The sequence below is a fragment of the Triticum urartu genome, chromosome 5A (genome assembly GCF_056163025.1).
Source record: "Triticum urartu cultivar PI428250 chromosome 5A, HENAU_Tu73, whole genome shotgun sequence".
NCBI lineage: Eukaryota > Viridiplantae > Streptophyta > Magnoliopsida > Poales > Poaceae > Triticum > Triticum urartu.
Window position 1 is genome coordinate 686,900,471 of NC_141877.1, and position 9,924 is coordinate 686,910,394.

At 48.4% G+C, this 9,924-nt stretch overlaps 1 pseudogene; it reads right to left on the reverse strand.

Annotated features, from left to right (window-relative positions):
- Positions 1-8,778: 8,778 nt before the first annotated feature.
- On the reverse strand, positions 8,779-8,920 carry LOC147974202 (small nucleolar RNA Z247; annotated as a pseudogene).
- Positions 8,921-9,924: the final 1,004 nt, after the last annotated feature.

Consider the following 9,924-nt stretch of genomic DNA (forward strand, 5'->3'; position numbering starts at 1 on the left):
GGCGAGGAAGGCGTTCTCGGAGGATGGTGGCCGCTGGTGGAGCGGCTCGGCGACGACGGTGGTACTCCCTGTCAAACGGGTGCTCGGCGGCGCAGCTCTGGAGTAGGGCGACGACGGCAGTGACCGGGGGTAGTGGAGTGGTTGTTGGGGCAGCGGAGGATGGTGGAGGGGCTGCCGTGATGGGGGGCAACAGCGTCAGTGATTTTGTCGGAGGGCGGTCGTCGGCGGTGGGATGGTTGGGGGTCGGCGACGGGATGGTTGGGGGCGGCGGCGGATTGCTGTCCGGTGGAGGGTGGATGGGGTATCGACTTGTGGGCGGCGGAGGAGCTGCGGTGGTGGGGGGGCTACGCCGGCAGTGTTCCGAAGCGGCCGCAGGCGCCGGTGGTGGGAAGATTTGGGGCGGCGGCGGTGGTCTGGTGGAGGGCACGGGTGGATTGGGCGTGATTTGGGGGCGGCGTTGCGGTCTGGTCTTTTTTTTGAGACAAATCTGGTGGAGCGGGAGGGCCGGCGCGTCTATTTCTTTCCAAAATTTCGCCAAGTCGCGCGCTTTTTTTCTCGCTGGCGCGTGCTTAGAGAGCCGATATTATTTGGGTCTCGCTCAAAAGAAGGTCTCCGGGAGATTATGGGCCGAGATTTAGTTCTCCCGGCAGAATATGGGCCATAAAGTGTACCGGCAGTGTTGGCGCCGTTGCAGCTCAGGTTCTCCCGGCAGTTCATCTGCCCTAATGTGCTTCTAGCGGCAGTAACTAATCTTCCGGCAGATACATTGTCCTTAGACAGGTTTTTCTCCCGGCAGTTAACTGCCCCCAATAAGGTGTTGTGGTGTAGTGGTCCATACCGTCGATGTTTTCGGAGTCGAAGTCGAGCATGTCGGTTAAGTCGTTGACAGTGGCTACTAAGTGGGTGGTGGGTGGGCGGCGAATTTCTTCGTCATCCGCATCCCAATCCTGCCGAACATAGTTCGGCCAGAATCCTCCTGACAAGGAGAGAGACCTTAATGAGTTCAGTATGTCGCCGAAGGGCGAGTGCTGAAAAATATCCGTGGAGGTAAACTCCATGATCGGCGCCCAATCGGATTCGATAGGAACGGGCACAGGCGGTTCGGAGTCCGTGGCCGGAGAAGGATCCGGTAGTTTAGCAACACAGCTCTCGTGAAGGGTAAGGTCGAGCTCCAGCTCGATCGCCGTTGAGGATACAGCCTCAGAGACGGGGTCTATCCACCCGTCTATGGACGGCGCAACTGACTCCGAATTGAGGCTCGGAGTGGCTGCCGGTGCGATCTCCTGAACATTGTCCGATGGTAGAGCTAAATCGTACTCATCGTGACCGCGTGGCGCACAAGGCAGGGGCTCGAATCCGTCGAAGATCAAGTCTCCGCGGATATCGGTTGTGTAGTTTAAGCTTCCAAACCTGACCTGGTGGCCAGGGGCGTAACTTTCAATCTGCTTCAGATGGCCAAGCGAGTTGGCCCGCAGTGCGAAGCCGCCGAACACAGAGATCTGTCCGGGGAGAAAAGTCTCACCCTGGACTGCATCGCTATTGATGATCGTAGGAGCCATCAAGCCTAACGGCGACGACACAGAGGAACTCTCAATGAAAGCACCAATGTCGGTGTCAAAACTGGCGGATCTCGGGTAGGGGGTCCCGAACTGTGCGTCTAAGGTGGATGGTAACAGGAGGCAGGGGACACGATGTTTTACCCAGGTTCGGGCCCTCTTGATGGAGGTAAAACCCTACGTCCTTCTTGATTTATTCTTGATGATATGAGTATTACAAGAGTTGATCTACCACGAGATTGGAGAGGCTAAACCCTAAAAGCTAGCCTATGGTATGATTGTATGTTGTCCTATGGACTAAAACCCTCCGGTTTATATAGACACCGGAGGGGGCTAGGGTTACACAAGATCGGTTACAAAGGAGGAGATATACATATCCGTATTGCCTAGCTTGCCTTCCACGCCAAGTAGAGTCCCATCCGGACACGGGACGAAGTCTTCAATCTTATATCTTCATAGTCCAATAGTCTGGCCAAAGGATATAGTCCGGCTGTCCGGAGACCCCCTAATCCAGGACTCCCTCAACCACCGCCATCGCTGTTCCGCTGCCAGTAGTCATTGCGCTGCTTCGTGTTGTTCTGCTGCTTGCATGGAGCAACCGTGGCACGCGTAGTTTTGTCGTGCCGATGTAACCCCCTTGTACCCATATAGATTGTAATAAAGAGCTGATTTGTTTTATGCTAAGTAGTGTTGTATTCACCAGAAGACTTCTCCTCGATCTCTGGGCTGGAATACGGGGCGTTCCGGTTTCTCTGAGCCGGGGTGCCACATATGTTTACTATATGATGCATCTAGTTGCTAACCCTTTCTTTTTCATGTTACTCAAGTATATTTTGTTGCATATGATTGTACATTCTCTTGATGAAGATGCATCTCTACCAGGTACCTAGATTCTTGATGGCGAAGAAGCAGTGCTATGTCATGTACAAAGGGAAGGTTCCGAAAGTGTATGAGGAGTGGCCTGAGTGTCAAGTGCAAGTGGAGGAGGACTCGGGCGCCAGCCATAAAGTCTTCAAAAGCATACAAGAAGCAGAAGCTAGTTACTTGAGGTTGACGCTAGTGCGAGAGAGGACTCATAACCGTCGCCTCATGTACTGCATAGTTTCGCTCTCACTCATAGTGATAGATCTTCTTGCGTATATCATTGTTTAGATGGATGACGATGTAGTTGCAAGTATTCGAGACTTGTATCGCTATTTTCGAGATGACGGCGAGAGACCACTTTGTGTTGGATAATGATTATGATGATGACATGATTTGATGAGACTATTTGTATGTATATGCTATGATTACATTTGTGTGTGTGTGATGATGACATTTGTAAGTGCTAAAGATTATTGTATAAAGCCTGTTCAAATACAAAACAAATATGCAGAAAAAAATTAGAAACTAATAAAACTAGCAGTAGCGAGGGGAGTAAAGTTAGCAGCAGCGCGTCCTTACCAATAGCGCGGGCTTAATTAAAAGTGTTGTAGCTATTAGCAGTAGCGCGTTGCTATAAAGCCCACTACTACTACGCATGTATAGCAATAGCGCAGGCCAACACGCGCTATTGCTATAGGTTAGCTGTAGCGACGTATCAGTAGCCCGGGAACCCGCGCTACTGATACACCTAATACCTGCGCTACTGCTAGGTTTTTCCCTAGTAGTACGGGGGTGTCTAAAACCCCTTCCGGTGACCCGATGGCCACCCGGTGCATCCATAAACCCTTCCGATGTCCGAATACCATCATCCTATATATCAGTCTTTACCTCTCGACCATTTCGAGACTCCATCTCATCCGGGACTCCGAACAATATTCGACACCAAATCATATAACTCATATAACACTATATCGTCAACGAACGTTAAGCGCATGGACCCTACGGGTTCGAGAACTATGTAGACATGACCGATACACCTCTCTGGTCAATAACCAATAGTAGAACATGGATGCCCATATTGGCTCCTACATATTCTACAAAGAACTTTATCGGTCGAACCGTTATGACAACATACGTAATTCCCTTTGTCCATCGGTGTATGTTACTTGCCAGAGATTCGATCGTCGGTATCTTCATACCCAGTTCAATCTCATTACTGGCTAGTCCCTTTACTCGTTCCGTAAGTCACTTTGCTTGCAAGGCTTCTTATGATGTGTACTACCGAGAGGGCCCAGAGAACCTCTCCGATACTTGGAGTGACAAATCCCAATCTCGATCTATGCCAACTCAACAAACACCTTCAGAGATACTGTAGAGCATCTTTATGATCATCCAGTTACATCGTGACATTTGATAGCACACAAGGTATTCCTTTGGTATCCGGGAGTTGCATAATCTCATTGTCAAATAAATATGTATTTCACATGAAGAAAGCAATAGCAATAAACTAAACGATCAATATGCTAAGCTAACAGATGGGTCTTGTCCATCACATCATTCTCCTAATGATGTGATCCCGTTATCAAATGACAACACATGTCCATGTTAGGAAACCTTAACATCCTTGATTAACGAGCTAGTCTAGTAGAGGCTTACTAGGGACACGGTATTTGCTTATGTATTCACACATGTATTTAAGTTTCCGATCAATACAATTCTAGCATGAATAATAAACCTTTATCATGATTTAGGAAATACAATAGTAACCATTTTATTATTTCCTCTAGGGCATATTTCCATCAGGCAGCAGGCCGGATTAGTCCCTTGCGTGTCGCACATCCTCCCCCCGCCCCCGATATTGCATCTTGGTGCATCACACGCGTCCCCTCCCCCACCTGCTGCCCTCAGTCATGTCAGTCCAGTGGTGGATGTGGTATGCCTTGGTCGCGGCCATGGGCGCCCTCCCCTCTCCCCTGCTACCGGCCAAGGATGGGCGCGGGATCTGTAGCTGGATGCAGGTGCGCACATGGCCTGCTTGGTGCAGGCAACCCCCATGTCTCCGGCAGACCTTCCTTCCCCCTCGACTAGTAGTGACAGCTCTCGCGCAACAAGCAACAATAGTAGTGGCAGGTGCGGGGCGCCTTGCGGTGGGTCCTTGCTGGCGCTGCTCTAGCCCCGGCGGCCTCGGACCTGCATTATACATTGTCCATGGCTTGTCGGTGAAAGAATAGGTTGAAGCGTATGCCTCTGGCAGGGACGCGCTGCGTGTTATATAGGCATCGACAGATTACAGGGTTTGGTGGTTCGGTAGGGCTGGATTGATCCTCAAGAAAAGCTATACAAGATGAGGATAAATCCTAACTACCTAACCACCTAATTACAATCAAATCACGCAACACCAGATCCTACCAGATGTATATACGGTTTATAACAGTACCGTATATACGTGTACAATACTTTCTAACACGCCCCCTCAATCATAACTTCACCAAGTTGAGATTGCTCTTAAAGTCTTCCAATTTTCGCCATGATAAGGCCTTGGTAAAACCATCTGCAACTTGATCACCTATGGGAATAAAGCGAATATCCAGTAGCTTGCTAGCTACTCTTTCTCGAACAAAATGATAATCAACCTCTATATGTTTAGTCCTTGCATGGAATACTGGATTTGCTGACAAATATGTGGCACCAATGTTGTCACACCAAAGACGAGCAACTGGTGAATGAGCTACTCCAAGTTCATGCAGAAGAGTTTGAACCCAAATAATCTCAGCTGTAGCATTAGCCAAAGATTTATACTCAGCCTCAGTACTTGATCTAGAAACAGTAGCCTATTTACGTGCACTCCAAGAGATTAGATTGGGACCAAAAAACACACAGAAACCCCCTGTTGATCTTCTATCATCAGGACATCCTGCCCAGTCAGCATCCGAGAAAGCACTAACAAAATTGTAGGTTGACTTGGTGAATTTGAGACCTGTACTCATAGTACCTCTAAGATATCTTAAGATCCTTTTAACTGCTGTCATGTGTTGAGAGGTAGGAGAATGCAAAAACTGACACACTTTGTTTACAGGGAAACAAATATCAGGTCTTATTAAGGTTAAATATTGTAAAGCTCCTACCATGCTTCTATACCTTGTTGACTCTTCGGCCCCCAAAGGTTCTCCTTCTTCTCTTGAAAACTTTTGGGATGTAGAGAGAGGCATGTTTGAAACCTTGCAGCTCATCATACCTGCACGTTTTAATATATCCATGACATATTTTTCTTGGGTCAGAAGAATGCCATCTTTCACCTTCTTAACTTTAATTCCCAAGAAATAATGTAAGTCACCCAGATCTTTTAAGGCAAAATCTTTCCTTAAATCTTCCAGCAATGCTACTGTCGCATCCTGTGATGAGCTAGCAACAATAATATCATCAACATAAACCAACATAAAAATGATAATCTTTCCTCTTCTATAAAAGAACAAGGAAGTATCCCCCTTTGATGGTTTGAAACCAAGTGCTTGAAGTTTGCCACATAACCTAGAGTACCATGCTCGAGGTGCCTGTTTCAGACCATACAAAGCTTTGTCAAGTTTGCAGATATAATTTTCTTTACCCTTTATCTCATATCCAGGTGGTTGTCTCATATAGACTTCTTCCTCTAGAACGCCATGAAGAAACGCATTCTGAACATCCAATTGCCTAAGGCTCCAGTCACTTGAAACTGCAACAGAGAGAACAAGTCTGATAATAGCTGCCTTAACAACAGGACTAGAGGTATCTTCATAATCTATACCGTATCTTTGTTTAAAACCCTTTGCTACTAATCTTGCCTTGTATCTGTCAATTTGACCATCCGCCTTTCTCTTAATCCTATAGACCCACCTACAATCAATAATATTTTTATTTCTTGTTGGTGGAACTAGGTGCCAAGTTTTATTTCTAATAAGAGCATCATACTCATCATTCATAGCCATTTTCCACTTTTTGTCACTTAAAGCTTCCTGCAAATTTCTTGGCTCACCAGTGATTGTCAAACCTCCAAAACGAGGTTTTAACTTGTCACACCTGATTGTGCCGTCTGTACGTACTTGTGGTTTCACAATACCATGTTGTGATCTGGTTACTCGGGTTGACACACCAGATGCTGTAGCGGAGGGTGCCACAGACGATCTCGTAGAGGAGGGAGCAGCGGCACGGGATCCCGTGACAGATCCGCTGTCAGCGCCAGAGGATCGCGCGTCCCATCGTTCAGAAGCCGTACCAGACGCGCCACACACCGCTTCTGCATGGGATTCGCCACCTGGGCCATCTTGCACAACGCGTCCTCCAACTGCTGGCCCACCAGGGGAGACAGGATTCGGCGGGCCAGCCAGCGACGCGCGGTGCTCCCTGGGTGGCGAGCCCGAGGCAGATTCGCCGCCTGGGCCGCCTGCGCCTGCTGCTGAGCCCAAGGCGGATTCACTGCCTGGGCCGCCTGTGCCCACTACTGCCGCGCTGTCTGCGCCTGTCGCTGCCTCGGGATCGGTTGCCACAGCACCTGGATCCTCCTCGTGCTCAGTGCTATTTTTGTCTTGTTCTGACTGCATAAAATGATGAAAAACAGCTGGATTTTCTCCAGAATTAGTACGAAAATTAGTCTGTTGATCAACTACAAGTTCGCCCTCGTGATCAATAGATTCAGAGAGAGATGTTTCAGGAAGCAACAATACTTTGGAACGAAGAGGGGTGCCTGCATTTGGGTTTAAGGATGCAAATGGAAAAATTGTCTCATCAAATATGACATCACGGGATATATAAACACGTCCGGCAGCAACATCTAGGCACTTGAAGCCTTTGTGAAGATTGCTGTATCCAAGGAATACACACTATTTAGAACGGAAAGCTAACTTTTTGGAATTGTATGGACGGAGATTTGGCCAACAAGCACATCCAAAAACACGAAGTGAATGATAATTTGGTTTCTCTTGAAACAAACGAGCTAATGGAGTTTCAAAATTAATTACTTTGCTGGGGGTGCGGTTTATCAGATATGTGGCTGAAAGAAAAGCTTCATCCCAGAATTTCAAGGGCATAGAAGCATGAGCTAAGAGGGAGAGGCCTACATCAACAATGTGTCGATGTTTCCTTTCAGCTGATCCGTTCTGCTGATGAGCATGCGGACAGGAGACATGATGAGTGATTCCTAATTGGCGAAAGAAGGAGTTAAGACGCTCATACTCGCCACCCCAATCTGTTTGCATAGTAATGATTTTCTTATTGAATAACCTTTCAACAAGAGTTTGAAACTCATGAAAAACTTTAAACACTTCAGATCGATGTTTAAGGAGGTATATCCATGTGAATTTACTGTAATCATCAATAAATGAGACATAATAGTTTTTCTTATTGATAGAATCACGGGCAGGCCCCCATACATCGGAAAACACTTGCTCTAAAGGAGCTTTGGAAACACTTAACGAACTAGGATAAGGAAGTTGGTGACTTTTGCCCATTTGGCATGCATCACAAATACCTTCTTTATTCAACTCACTACTAGAGAAAGGAATGTTGTTTTGGCTAAGGACATGACGCACTATGGTGGATGAAGGGTGTCCTAGCCGGCTGTGCCACCTCTCGGTGGGTAGTTTATTGACGCCAAAAGCTTGTTTGTTTGAACTCGAAGGAGCCGATGATAGGGGCTAGAGACCACGTCTACATCTGCCCCGGAGAAGGGTTTTCCTCGTTCCCTGTTCTTTAACAAAAAATAAACTTGGGTGAACTTCAAGATAAGTATGATTATCAGTGGACAAACGATGAGCGGAAATTAGATTTTTGGTGGCATCAGGTACATGCAAGATGTTTTTTAGATGAAGATCACGAGTTGGAGTACGAACAGTAGATTGACCAATATGACTAATTTCCATACCTTCTCCGTTTGCAGTGTGGACTTGTTCATTGCCATTGTACTTGTTGCGGACCGTCAGCTTGTCGAGTTCGCTGGTGATGTGATCAGTAGCCCCTGTATCAAGGTACCAATTTGTGTCCACTCCATAGGAAGAAGTGGTGGCCAATCCTGCGCTCTTGTCATTCTTGGTGAAGGATATGTCGAAGCGGCAATAGCATTCGAGGGCGGTGTGGTTTTGCCTCTTGCAGATTTGGTAGGTGACTTCAGGAAGATCATCAGCTCCTCCGTTGCCGTTGCCGCGAACTCCATTGCCGCGGCCGCCGCCTCCATTGCCACGGCCTCTGTTGCCGCGTCCACCTCCTCCGTTGCCGCAACCACCATTGCCGCGACCACCTCCACCTCAGCCGAAACCACGGCCACGGGAGACGGCGTTGGCCGAGGACTGGGAGGAGTGATTGCCACCTTCGAACATAGCAAGGCGTTTCTCAAAACCAATCAACTGAGAGTAGAGTTCTGCTACCTTGATTGGTTCGGTCCTCGCAGCACAGATGGAAGAGACAAACGAGATGTAGTCGTAGTCTAGTCGAGCGAGGATGTAGGAGACCATGTCATCATCGTCGAGCGGCTTTCCTGCAGAAGCCATCTCGTCGCCTAGCGCCTTCATGCGCCCGATGTAGTCGGCGATGGTCGCGGTGCCCTTTTTGGTGTTGGAGAGGGCGATCCGCATGTTGACGATGTTGGCCTGCGTCTGGGAGAGAAACATCTCCCTGATGGCGGTCCATGCCGCCGCGGCCTTGGTGCAGTGGGCAACCTGGATCATCACAAGGGCTGAGATCGAGTTGAAGATGAAGCTCAGCACCTGAGAGTCTTGCGCCAGTGCGATGAGATGCTCCGGGTTGGGCACATCGGTTGGCTTGCCATCCTTGTCAGCAAGCTTGGGTTCTGGGAACGGATGATCGGGGTTGAGGTGGTTGATCAGCTGTGCTCCTCGGACGGTGGCTAGGGCTTGCGCGCGCCACACCAGGTAGTTGCCCCGGTGAAGCTTGTCAGCAATGGGGATGAGAGGGAAAGCGGCGGCGGCGGCGGTGCTCGAGCTAGCCATGTCTAGGGTTGGATGTTGAAGAGAAAGTAGGCTCTGAATACCATGAAAGAATAGGTTGAAGCGTATGCCTCTGGCAGGGACGCGCTACGTGTTATATAGGCATCGACAGATTACAGGGTTTGGTGGTTCGGTAGGGCTGGATTGATCCTCAAGAAAAGCTATACAAGATGAGGATAAATCCTAACTACCTAACCACCTGATTACAATCAACTCACGCAACACCAGATCCTACCAGATGTATATACGGTTTATAACAGTACCGTATATACATGTACAATACTTTCTAACAGTCGGTGTCCTCTGCCGGGCAACTCCGGCCTTGGCATCCCAATAGCTGTGTCCCTTCCAGCTTTCCTGGCTCATCGATGTCCTAATAGTTGAGGCCTCGACAGCTTAGATCTACGTCCCTGTAGTCCTAGCTTCCGACGTTGACGTTCGCCGTAGCCTCCCCTGAGCGGTTGTATTTGATTTGCTGCCTGCCCTACCATGTACACCTCAAAGCCTCCCCTTTTGCCAAATCTAATGCT